At 38.6% G+C, this 13,599-nt stretch overlaps 1 non-coding gene across 1 annotated transcript; it reads right to left on the reverse strand.

Annotated features, from left to right (window-relative positions):
• Positions 1-2,780: 2,780 nt before the first annotated feature.
• Positions 2,781-2,887, reverse strand: LOC122092569. The gene has a single exon (XR_006144222.1). It is a non-coding gene; the product is annotated as a small nucleolar RNA R71 (small nucleolar RNA).
• Positions 2,888-13,599: the final 10,712 nt, after the last annotated feature.

The raw sequence follows: 13,599 nt of genomic DNA on the forward strand, positions 1-13,599 counted from the left end.
CTTGGGTTTTACTCTCTTTTTGCAGGTTTTATATTTTCAAGGCCTTAAGGACTATCGGGCACTATATCTTCAATTTTACACGTAAAGAGGTCCTATTTCTTTCCATGGTTGCGAAGAGGACGAAATTCTGAGCAAGATGGACGTGTTCAATTAAAAGTACACATTCGTTTGGTCACCCGTACAAATGATTATTCTTTTTCGGGTCAGAAAAAGAATAATGGATCAGAACTGAACCGAGATGCAGAACCAGCCCGTTTGCAATTGTCCCAGAGGTACAAGGAATACTCCAAATGCCAACAAGGATCGATGGACCACATCCTTAAGTGATTAAAGATTTGTTTTTGGTAACAACAACTACCTAGCTTAGTTGGTGAGCTATGGTGCACAAAATTCCCTTGCTCACCAAGAGGTCTCAAGTTCGAATCTCATGGTTGTTTTTTTTAGAGAATTTGTTGAAGATTTCCTGCTTTTCACTCACTTAAAGCACTAAGGGCATGGAGGGGATTTCCACATCAAATTAGAAGCAAGCAAAATCGTGGAAACAAGAAGAGAAGAAAAAGAAAAAAAAAAGGAAAGCAAAATCGTGGAAGCAAGAAGAGAAGAAAAAAAAAAAGGAAAGAAAAAAAAGGGAGAACCAAAGATTGTCCAAATCTTCTCTCTCCTCCACATCATCACCAAAGATTGTCCAAATCACACAAAGGAAGAAAAAAAAATCGTCCCTAGGAGAGAGAAAAAAAAGAAGAAAAATAAATTAGAAAAAAAAAAGGAAAGAAAATAAGCAAAAAATTATAGGAAATTTCTCAAAATTTATTTCTCTCTTCTCTCTCCTCCATCTTAGCACTTTTGGACTCAAAAGATCTCACAATCAATTGTGGGTTTCTCTCTTTTAGGAAAGAGAAAATTGTTACCCTACCTCTCCATTCCCTATAAATACAACTCATGTAAGAGGAGGAGACACAATTCATTCTTCTTCTAGTTTTTTTTTAGTTGCTCTCTCTCTCCCTCTCTCACTCTTTGGTTTTAGTTCTTCTCTATTTTTACTTTAATCACTTTTGTAATAGTTTTTTTTTTATGTCAATTAATGCAAGCACTCTTTATTTTTATTCAGTTCTTTTTATGTTTATGATTTATGCAATTGAGTTGTAATTTTTTAAGTTATAGTTCTAGGCTTAGATCTAGGTGACAAGATCACGAGCTGTGGAGCAATTTTTTTTCAAGTTCAAGCATTGATTCAAGTAAGTAGGCTCATTCAGTAGTCTTCTCTCCCCCCTCTCATTCCCTCTTCTGACTACCCTTTCTTTCTTAATTTAGGATTTTTATTTTCAGTCGTTACATTATTGTTATCCCTTTCCCCCAAGGTTCATGGCTAGTGTATCTGTTGGCTTTGCCCCTCCTAGCCATAGAACCATGAATTTATTGTTTTTATTTTAATTGTCTCCCTTTCCCTAAAGCCAAGTAGAGTAACCCTGGTAAGAGTGACTCTCTGGTCAAGTAGGGAAGCTCATATTATGATGCATCCCTCGGGCTAAGTAGAGAAACCTACTTGTGAGTCTCTCTCTAGCTTTATCCCCTTTCTTTTACTTTATTTTTATTTCAGCATTTTTTTCCTTTATTTTTTTTTTTTTTTTTTTTTTTTAATTGCGTGGGTTGTTTATTTTCAGTTATTTATTTATTTATTTAATTTTAATTGTGTGGCTTGCGTCTTTAAATTCTTAGATGACGAATGATTAGGATGTTATTTTAGATACATATGTTTAGGACGATAATTAGAATCAGATCACAACTATTAATCGGTTCACTTTCGCATTATTAAAAGAGATAAAAAAATAAAGTGGCTGCTCTCCCTGTGTTCGACCCGTAGCTACACTGATCCGTACGCTTGCGGTTACATTTTAAATCTCAAACAAATTTTTGACGTCGTTGCCGGGGAGACAGTTCCTTGTTATTTTTCACTTTCTTTTGGTAAATCGGAGTGCTTTGTTTGCTTTGTTTTATATTTTTCCTTTTCTTTTATTAAATTCCTGAGAAGAACAACTTGCAAAAATAGTTGTATCAGTGGAGGTCGCCATGCCTCACAGTATGATAAAGACAGGTTTCGCCCTGTAGCAGTACCTCAGGAATTTACCTAAGAAACCCCGGATCCCTGCCGGTAAGCTCCCAAAAAGCAAAAAAAAAGATAAAAAAAAATCAAAAAATAAATCAAAAAATAAAAAATAAAAAATCATAAAAAAAAAAGTTTTGCTATCCATTCTTTTGTGCTTGTCTTACTTTAGTTGTAGGTAGTTTTCTGTTGCATGAGTGTTAAGTGGGTATGTAATACTAAGAATCGGTTAGAAAGAAGAGATCCAACAAGTAGTGACCCTATACGTTTGCTCTCTTTAAAACCCTTCAATATGGGAGACCAACAGCAAAACCCTTCACCTAAATCTCTGAAAGATAGGTTCTACCCTGCTAGAACAGCCCAACCTTCTTGCATAGTTCTACCACATGCCCAGGGCAATAATTTTGAACTCAAATCTCAATACATCACTATGTTGCCCCACTTCTATGGGTTGACCTCTGAGGATGCATACCTATTTCTAAGGGAATTTGAAGAGGTATGTGTTCTAATTAAGATCCAATAGCTTTCTGATGATGCTGTTAAGCTTAGGTTTATCACTTTTGCATTGAAAGACTAAACTAAGAAGTGGTTGTATGGATTACCCACAAATTCCATAACCTCATGGGAACAGTTCACAGTTGTCTTCCTTAAGAAGTTTTTCCCAACTCACAAGACCAATAAGCTTAGAAGTGATATCCTTCAGTTTAGGTAAAAGCCTAGTGAGTCATTTTCCAAACTTATGGAGAGATTCAAGGATTTACTCCAAGAATGCCCTCACCATGGCCTTAACCTATGACATTTATGTCAAATAATTTATGAGGGTATTGATTACCCAACTAAACAAATGATAGAGTCTATGTGCCCTGAGGGATTCACATCCTTTACAGATGAAGGAAAGACATGGGAATTTTTACTTGACTTAGCTGACAAAATCCGTGAGTGGGAATCAACCCAAGAGAGTGAAAGAACTATAGGAGGAAAATGATATTTTGTAGATGGAATAGTAGCCAAGGAAACCCATTTGGATAGTTTAATCAAGAGAATTGAGGCTCTTGTTCCTAGAGAGCCATCATCAATCAATTTGGTTAAGATTTGTGTTTGGTGCCAGTCCCCTGGACATCTCACAGAAGAATGCCCCAACACCTCTGGGGGCACTTCTAATGATAGTGTTAATGCATTATACCAGAATAATCCATATAGTAACACCTACAATCCAGGATGGAGAAATCACCCAAATTTCTCTTGGAATCAGGGCAACCAAGTAGGGCCTTCCAATTTCCATAATTAAGGTCAACATGGACTCCAAAGGCCTCCTTTACACAATAATCTTTTTCTCAAAATACTTTTCTTAGGTCAAATGTATTACCTCCGGCTAGTTTTCCTAAGGCCCCTCTCCTATCATCCTATCAGCAATCCCTTGGGTTTACTAACACTGGAGAAGCAAGTAGAATAAGTGACTTAGAAAAAAATATGGCCCTCCTCATGACAAGCCATCAAAATCTTACGAGAGAACTCACTCAAGTTGTCTCAATTATGCGTGAGAGGGAGAAAGAAACTTTATCCAGTCAACCAGAGCCTAACCCTAGGCATCATCAGCCTGTTAGTTCACAAACATCAACTAATGCACCACTAAATATAGTACAAGGTCAGATCCAATAAAGGCTCTCTAACCAATGTAATGTTGTTTATGCCATTAGGAGTGGTAGAGAGTACCAACAGAGCATTCCAAAATTTTTCTCATCTATTACTCATGTTAACTCTCCTTCAGTTGCGAACACAAGTATGCCTCTTGTTTCAGGTTCGTCTGATGAACCTAAAGATTTTTCTGAAACTAAAGATGATTTGGTTGAGAAAACCAAAAATGATTCTTCTGAACAGGGGCAAATCTCTAACAGTCCTTATGTTCATCCTGTCCCATTTCCTAATCGCTTGGTAAACAAAAAGAAGATTGCTTCTATGGATAAAATTTTAGAAGTCTTAAAAAAAATAGAAGTGAACATCCCCTTTTGGATGCCATATCCCAGATCCCCGCCTATGTAAAGGTACTGAAAGATTTGTGTACTCACAAACGTATCACTAGTGTGCCCAAAAAGGCGTTCTTGGCAGGTAACATTAGTTCTATAATTACTCAGCCTATAGCAGCCAAGTATAAGGATCCAGGGAGCCCTACCATATCTTGTGCCATAGGCAACACCTACATTGAGCATGCCTTACTTGACCTTGGCGCAAGTGTGAATCTTTTACCTTACAAAGTGTACAAGCAACTTGGATTGGGAGAATTGAAAGCCACTGGAACTACTCTTCAGTTGGCAAATAGGTCTGTTAAAATTTCTAAAGGGATGGTTGAGGATGTCTTACTAAAGGTGGGGGAATTTATTTTTCCTGTTGATTTCATTGTGTTAGATACCAAGTCCTTCTCAACCAAGTATGTGATCCCAATAATTCTAGGAAGACTATTTTTGGCTACTAGTAATGCATTAATCAACTGCCATAATGGTTTCCTAAGATTATCTTTTGGTAACCAAACTATTGAGTTTAACATGTTTAGGATAGGCAAGCAACCACATATGGAAGAAGAGATTAATATGATTGAGGATTTTGTGGATTTTTCTGATGATTTAATTGCCAACTTTGATATTAATTTTGATTAAGAATTCCAAGAGTGTATGGATGAGTTGGATAATGATAGTGAAAATTTCTTTTCTAAAGTCTTGAGTCTTCACACACCTGTGGAGCCCTTAGGACTCCTTTCCAATTCCATTGCCAAATCTTCCATAGTTGAGCCCCCTAAGCTAGATCTTAAGGAGTTGCCATCTAATTTGAGGTATGCTTTCCTAGGGCCTAATCAGACTCTTCCTGTAATAATTTCTTCAAATTTGACTTCTAGCCAGGAAGAAGAGTTACTTAAAGTGTTAAAGGATAATAAGGAAGCCCTAGGTTGGACCATGGCTGATATCAAGGGTATAAGCCCTTCTATTGTGCAACATCATATACATCTTATGGAGGATTCCAAACCATCCACAGAATCCCAAAGAAGAGCTAACCCAGTGATGATGGAAGCTATTAAAAAAGAGATCCTAAAGTGCTTGGATCATGAAATAATTTATCCTATTTCTGACAGCCAATGGGTAAGCCCAGTTCACGTAGTGCCTAAGAAGTCTGATGTGATTATAGTTCCCAATGCCAATAATGAACTAATTTCAACCCGTGTCCAATCTGGGTGGAGAGTGTGCATAGACTATAGGAAACTTAATGTGGCAACCTGGACCACTTCCCATTGCCATTCATTGACCAGATGTTAGAGAGGTTAGTTGGACATGAATACTATTATTTTCTTGATGGATATTCTGGCTATAACCAGATCTCAATGTCTTTAGAGGACCAATATAAGACCACTTTTACATGCCCATATGGAACATTTGCTTACAGGCGCATGCCCTTTGAGCTTTGCAATGCCCCTGCTATGTTCTAACGATGCATGATGAGTATATTTTCTGACATGGTCAAAAAATTCTTAGAAGTATTTATGGATGACTTTTAAATTCATGGGAATTCCTATTCTGAATGTCTTCATCATCTTTCCCTAGTTTTGAAAAGGTGCATATCTAAGAATTTGGTTTTGAATTGGGAGAAATGTCATTTTATGGTTAAATCTGGTATTATTTTAGGCCATGTAATATCCAAGGAGGGAATTAAGGTAGATAGAGCCAAAGTGGATTTAATTGATAATTTACCACCTCCTCAATCTGTTAAGGACGTCCGATCTTTTCTAAGGCATGCGAGCTTCTACAGAAGGTTTATTAAGAACTTTAGTCAGTTAGCCCGACCTCTCACTTCATTACTTGCCAAAGATCAAACTTTTGAGTTTTCTAAAGAGTGCCTAGAATCCTTCAAGCAACTTAAGAAGGAGTTGACCAATGCACCCATTGTTCAACCACCTGTTTGGACTGAACCTTTTGAACTGATGTGTGATGCTTCAGATTTTGCCATAGGAGCAGTTTTAGGTCAAAGGATTAATAAGTTACCCACTGTCATTTACTATGCTAGTAGGACCTTAAATGATGCACAACTCAATTATACAACCACTGAAAAAGAATTTTTAGCTGTTGTGTTTGCATTAGAAAAGTTTCGGTCTTACTTAGTTGGTTCACATGTGGTGGTGTATACTGATCATTCTGCCCTCAGATACCTAGTTCAGAAGAAGGATGCCAAAGCCCGTCTCATTAGGTGGGTTTTACTTTTGCAAGAGTTTGATTTAGAAATTAGGGATAAGAAAGGAGTTGAAAACCTAGTTGCAGACCATTTATCCCGGCTTCCCAATTCCTTGACTGTTGATTCTCCAGTCAACGAGAACTTTCCAGATGAACAATTATTTGCAATGTCCAGTGAACCATGGTTTGCTGACATTGTCAACTTCTTAGTTTCAGGTGTGACTCCGGATCACTGGTCCACCCAAGATAAGTATAGGTTTCATTCCCAAGTTAAGCACTTTTTCTGGGATGATCCTTATTTGTTTAATATATGTCCAGATCAGATTATCCGACGATGTGTTCCTGATCATGAGCAACATTCCATTCTCTCTTTTTGTCATGATCATGCATGTGGTGGACACTTTGGACCTAAGAAGACTGCCGCAAAGGTTCTCCAATGCGGATTTTATTGGCCCACTCTTTTTAGAGATGCTTTTGATTTTTGCAAGGCTTGCTCTGCCTGCCAGTCTTTTGGCCGTATCAATAAAAGGAACATGATGCCCCTCAACCCTATTTTGGTAGTTGAGATCTTTGATGTATGGGGCATCGATTTTATGGGACCATTCCCTAATTCTTTTGGGAATTTGGACATACTTTTGGCCGTTGATTATGTTTCTAAATGGATAGAGGCCATACCTTGTAAATCTAATGACCACAAAGTGGTGGTCCAGTTTCTCAAAGAGAACATTTTTTCCCGCTTTGGTGCACCACGTGCAATAATTAGTGATAGGGGTACTCATTTTTGTAATCGGCCTTTTGAGGCCTTAATGAAAAAGTATGGGATCACTCATAAGTTATCTACCCCTTATCACCCCCAAACTAGTGGCCAAGTGGAGGTGTCTAATAGGCAGATCAAACAAATCTTGGAGAAAACTGTTAATCCCAACCGTAAGGATTGGTCCCTTAGGCTCATTGATGCCTTGTGGGCCCATCGGACTGCATTCAAGACTGACCTTGGTCAGTCTCCCTACCGTTTGGTGTATGGAAAAGCTTGTCACTTACCAGTTGAGTTGGAGCATAAGGCCTTTTGGGCCATTAAGAAGCTTAACTTTGATTTGTCTGATGCGGGAATTCATCGTAGGCTCCAACTATCTGAGTTGGAGGAACTTAGGAATGAAGCCTATGAAAGTTCTAGAATTTACAAGGAAAAGACCAAAGCTTTCCATGATAAACACATTCTGCGTAAATCTTTTGCAATTGGTGATAAGGTCTTATTGTACAACTCTCGATTGCATCTTTTTCCTGGTAAGCTTAGATCCCGATGGGATGGCCCATTTATTGTTCATAATGTATATCCCCATGGGGCTGTGGAGATTTTGAATCCAGGAACAGGGGTAATTTCGAAGGTTAATGGTCAGCGTTTGAAACCGTTCCTCGAGTTTCCTACTACTAGTAGTGAAGAGGTCATGGATCTCCATGAACCTCTTTACACTGATGACTAATTTTTAATCAGGTATGACCCCCTTGCATTGTCTTTGCTTTTAATTTTTTTTCCATGCATTGAGGACATTGCATGACTTAAGTGTGGGGGAGGGAAACCAATTTTTGTTTTTTTTCTTTCACTTTGTTTTGTTTGTTTTTCTTTTTATTTTTGAGCTTGCTAAGGATGAAGTCCTACTTTGGCTTTTGGCTAATGATCAGACCATTCGGATGCTTGATGTATGAAAATAAAAGTTTTGATTAAGGTACCCATTTTGAACGTATAAAAACCCTGTTGAGAAGAAAGAAACAAGCATGTGTCTTGAGATGGGACTTTCTTTTGAAAAATAAGAGACCCCTGTTTTATGGTGATGGACCATATGTAAGTCTGTGGGTTCCTTGTACTTTTGATTTGGAGTTGAGACCTTCTTTTTAATTTGGCATGGGTTGACAAATGCACAATTTTAAATGAAATGAGAAATGTGGTATAAAGAAGAATAAGAGTTGATTCCTTTGGAACTAGACAGGGCATTGCGCCTCAGGAAGCGTGGTGTCTTGATCGAAATTCCTTGGGAGGAAACTTCTGAAGTAACTCTAGCATCACTGCCTTTGTGGACATATGCAAAAAGCGAAGCTACATAGTAACTTGGGTGTCTGGTGTTTGCTCCACCATGTCATTCAAGCCAAAAGTAGTGGAGTAGAATAGAGTTTATTAAGCAGAAAAAAAAAGAAAAAAAAATGTGCAAATGTCATTATTGCTTGGTAACATGTTTGGTCAAAAACACTCCAACGCTTTAGTCATTGGTTCCCTATTTCTTCACAAGTGGTTTTGCCTTAAGATAAGGATGTTTTGGAAGAGATGAGGTGAGTTCCAAATTAAGAAATATGCTAGTGCCTGGAATTGATAAAGGGTAATAAAAGATCAAGTGTGGGGGTCCCTTGTAAGAGAAATTATCTTTGCTCCGGATCGGTATGAGCCTTACCTTTAGCCAAAGTTGGGATTTGTTTATTCTGAATTTTGGGTGTATATTCACTGCAAACACCCACGAGACACAACTCGTCCACTAGGGGTGACCTAGGGGTTTAAAGGCTTGTTGCACATGCTAAGTGCAACCGTGATTCCTACGAAAGTGATTTAGGTTTTTTATCTTTATTCTTTTTCTTTTTGTTTTGCTCGAGGACTAGCAAAGTCTAAGTGTGGGGGAATTCTGATGAGCACATTTATGTGTGAAATCTAGGGTAGTAAAACATGCATTTTACATATTTAGAATGGAGCTACCTTGGGTTTTACTCTCTTTTTGCAGGTTTTATATTTTCAAGGCATTAAGGACTATCGGGAGCTATATCTTCAATTTTACACGTAAAGAGGTCCTATTTCTTTCCATGGTTGCGAAGAGGACGAAATTTTGAGCAACATGGACGTGTTCAATTAAAAGTACACATTCGTTTGGTCACCCGTACAAATGATTATTCTTTTTCGGGTCAGAAAAAGAATAATGGATCAGAACTGAACCGAGATGCAGAACCAGCCCGTTTGCAATTGTCCCAGAGGTACAAGGAATACTCCAAATGCCAACAAGGATCGATGGACCACATCTTTAAGTGATTAAAGATTTGTTTTTGGTAACAACAACTACCTAGCTTAGTTGGTGAGCTATGGTGTACAAAATTTTCTTGCTCACCAAGAGGTCTCAAGTTCGAATCTTATGGTTGTTTTTTTTAGAAGATTTTGTTGAAGATTTCCTGCTTTTCACTCACTTAAAGCACTAAGGGCATGGAGGGGATTTCCACATCAAGTTAGAAGCAAGCAAAATCGTGGAAGCAAGAAGAGAAGAAAAAAAAGGAAAGAGAAAAAAAGGGGAGAACCAAAAATTGTCCAAATCTTCTCTCTCCTCCACATCATCACCAAAGATTGTCCAAATCACACAAAGGAAGAAAAAAAAATCGTCCCTAGGAGAGAGAAAAAAAGAAGAAAAATAAATTAGAAAAAAAAATGAAAGAAAATAAGCAAAAAATTTTAGGAAATTTCTCAAAATTTATTTCTCTCTTCTCTCTCCTCCATCTTAGCACTTTTGGACTCAAAAGATCTCACAATCAATTGTGGATTTCTCTCTTTTAGGAAAGAGAAAATTGTTACCCTACCTCTCCATTCCCTATAAATACAACTCATGTAAGAGGAGGAGACACAACTCATTCTTCTTCTAGTTTTCTTTAGTTGCTCTCTCTCTTCCTCTTTATCTCTTTAGTTCTAGTTCTTCTCTATTTTTGCTTTAATCACTTTTGTAATAGTTTTTTTTATTTCAATTAATGCAAGTACTCTTTTATTTTTATTCAGTTCTTTCTATGTTTATGATTTATGCAATTGAGTTGTAATTTTTTAAGTTATAGTTCTAGGCTTAGATCTAGGTGACAAGATCACGAGCCGTGGAGCAATTTTTTTTTTCAAGTTCAAGCATTGATTCAAGTAAGTAGGCTCCTTCAGTAGTCTTCTCTCCCCCCTCTCATTCCCTCTTCTGACTACCATTTCTTTCTTAATTTAGGATTTTTATTTTCAGTCATTACATTATTGCTGTCCCTCTCCCCTAAGGTTCATGGCTAGTGTATGTGTTGGCTTTGCCCCTCCTAGCCATAAAACCATCAATTTATTACTTTTATTTTAATTGTCTCCCTTTCCCTAAAGCCAAGTAGAGAAACCCTTGTAAGAGTGACTCTCTGGTCAAGTAGGGAAGCTCATATTATGATGCATCCCTCGGGCTAAGTAGAGAAACCTACTTGTGAGTCTCTCTCTAGCTTTATCCCCTTTCTTTTACTTTTTTTTATTTCAGCATTTTTTTTCCTTTATTATTATTTTTTTTTATTGCGTGGGTTGTTTATTTTCAGTTATTTATTTAATTTTAATTGCGTGGCTTGCGTCTTTAAATTCTTAGATTACGAATGGTTAGGACGTTATTTTTAGGACGGTAATTAGAATTAGATCACAACCATTAATCAGTTCACTTTCGCATTATTAAAAGAAATAAAAAAATAAAGTGGTTGCTCTCCCTGTGTTCGACCCATAGCTACACTGATCCGTACGCTTGCGGTTACATTTTAAATCTCAAACAAACATCCTCCCTACCTTATAAGAATTTCATCATTGAAATTGAATATACCTAGCAAATCAAACAATCGAGGATATGCTTCATCATTTCATCTTCTTGCTCACAGGATGCTTCCTGGTCGGGGTGGTTCATCCATTTCACTTTGATGAAGGAAACAGTGCAGTTGCGAAGAACATGATCCTCCCGATCAACAATCTTCTTCGGATACTCCACATAGGCAAAGTCCTTATCCAGCTCACGGGGTATGAAGTCAAGACATGAGTCGGGTTAGAAATGTACTTCCTCAACATAGACACATGGAAGACATTATGTGTACCTTCCAACTTTGGCGGCAAAGCTATCTGGTAAGCTACCAGTCCGATCCTCTCCAGTACATCATAAGGTCCCATAAACCTTGGACTAAGCTTTCCATTCTTGTCGAATCGCATCACCCCTTTAATTGGGGAGATCCGCAAGAACACCTTGTCTCCAACACCAAATTCCAGATGCTTCCTCCTAACATCTATGTAGTTTTTCTGTTTGGACTGAGCTGCCTTGATCCTTTCTCTGATCACATTCACCTTCTCACTAGTAGCCTGTATCAAGTCCGGACCCAAGATATGCCGCTCATCAACCTCATCCCAATAGAGTGGAGTTCGACATTTCTTGCCATACTGTGCCTCGAATGGGGACATCCCGATGGTGGCCTGATAATTGTTGTTGTAGGAGAACTCAATAAGGGAAATGTGCTCATCCCAACTATAACTCATATCCAAGGCACATGCTCAGAGTAGGTCCTCCAATGTCTGAACAGTCCTCTCCGACTGATCATCAGTCTGAGGGTGAAAGGTAGTGCTGAAAGCCAACTGTGTGCCCATAGCCTTCTGCACACATGTCCAAAACTTGAAAGTGAACCTTGGATCTCGATCAGAAATGATACTAACTGGTACACCATGCAACCTGATGATGTTATCAACATACAACTTGGCCAACTTGTCCGTAGAAAATGTGATCTTGATTGGGATAAAGTGAACTACCTTGTTCAAGTGGTCCACAACTACCCAAATGGCATCCATACCATTCTGTGTACGGGGTAGGCCTGTGACGAAGTCCATAGTAATATTCTCCCATTTTCACTCCGGAATGGTAGGGACTGTAATAACCCATAAGGCCTCTGTCTCTCAGCCTTGACTTGCTGGTATGTGAGGCATCTGGACACGTGTGGTCACATCATTCTTCATTCCTTTCCACCAGTAGGAGCCTTTGAGGTCCTTGTACATTTTAGTACTACCGGGGTGAATGGAGTATGGAGAGCTATGTGCTTCTCTCAAATCACCATCACTAGGCACACAACGCCCCTTTAAACTTGAGAATCCCGCTTTCAATCAGAGAAATCTGGGTCCTTTTGGGTTCCTTCATGGCATTCTACTATCAGCTTCTGCAACTCTGCATCAATAATCTGAGCTGCAGTGATCCTATCCACCAGACTAGGTTGTACCACCAATGCCGATAGTGACATGGTAACACCCTCTACTAATAGCTCCAAGTCTAGTTTCCTGGCCTCCTTTAAGAGATACTCATTGGTGGTTAGTGATGTAAGAGTCAGTGACTGAGATTTTCAACTAAGTGCATCAGCTATCACATTGGCCTTTCCTAGGTGATAGTGGATTACACAATCATAATCCTTCATCAGCTTTAACTAACGTCTATCTCATGTTGAGTTCTTTTTGGGTGAAGAAGTACTTGAGACTTTTATAGTCACTGAAGATCTCACTCTTCTCACCATATAGGTAGTGTCTCCAGATTTTCAATGCAAAAATCGTGACTGCCAACTCCAAATCATGGGTGGGGTAGTTCTTCTCATAACCCTTCAACTGACGGAATGCATAAGCAATGACTTTCTCGTGTTGCATCAATACACAATCCAATCTTAGCTTTGAGGCATCACTATAAACAACCATACCACCTATGCTGGTCGGAATAGTCAAAACTGGAGATGATACTAACTTTTGCCTTAGCTCCTTAAAGCTCTTCTCACAAGCATCAGACCACTCAAATTTTACATCCTTCCGTGTGAGTCTGGTTATCGGAGTAGCAATGCGGGAGAAGGTCTCAATAAACCTCCTTATTATCCGACCAATCCTAAAAAACTACGTATATCTGTCACATTCTTGGGAGTCTCTCATTCTAGAACTGTCTTCACCTTGCCTGAGTCAACCTCTATACCCTTAGCTGAAACAATGTGGCCTAGGAATGCCACTTGTGACAGCCAAAACTCGCACTTGCTGAATTTGGCATAGAATTGCTTCTCTCTCAGCTGTTGCAGTACTAACCTTAGGTGAACAACATATTCCTTTGCACTCTTGGAGTAGACCAAAATGTCATCATTGAATACTATCACAAACTTATCTAAGACATCCTGAAATACCCGATTCATCAAATCTATAAATGCAGCCAGTGCATTGGTCAACCCAAATGACATTACTAAGAATTCGTAATGTCCACACCTTGATTTCAAGGCCATCTTACTGACATCATTATCCTTGATCCTGAGCTGGTGGTAGCCCGATCTAAGGTCGATCTTGGAGAACACCTTGGCACCCTGCAACTAATCAAACAAATCATCTATCCTTGGCAAAGGATACCAGTTCTTGATGGTTAGCTTATTAAGCTCCCAATAATCGATACACAATCTCATACTTTTGTCTTTCTTCTTGACGAACAATACAGGTGCTCCCCATGGAGACAC

Source organism: Macadamia integrifolia, chromosome 10 (genome assembly GCF_013358625.1).
Source record: "Macadamia integrifolia cultivar HAES 741 chromosome 10, SCU_Mint_v3, whole genome shotgun sequence".
NCBI lineage: Eukaryota > Viridiplantae > Streptophyta > Magnoliopsida > Proteales > Proteaceae > Macadamia > Macadamia integrifolia.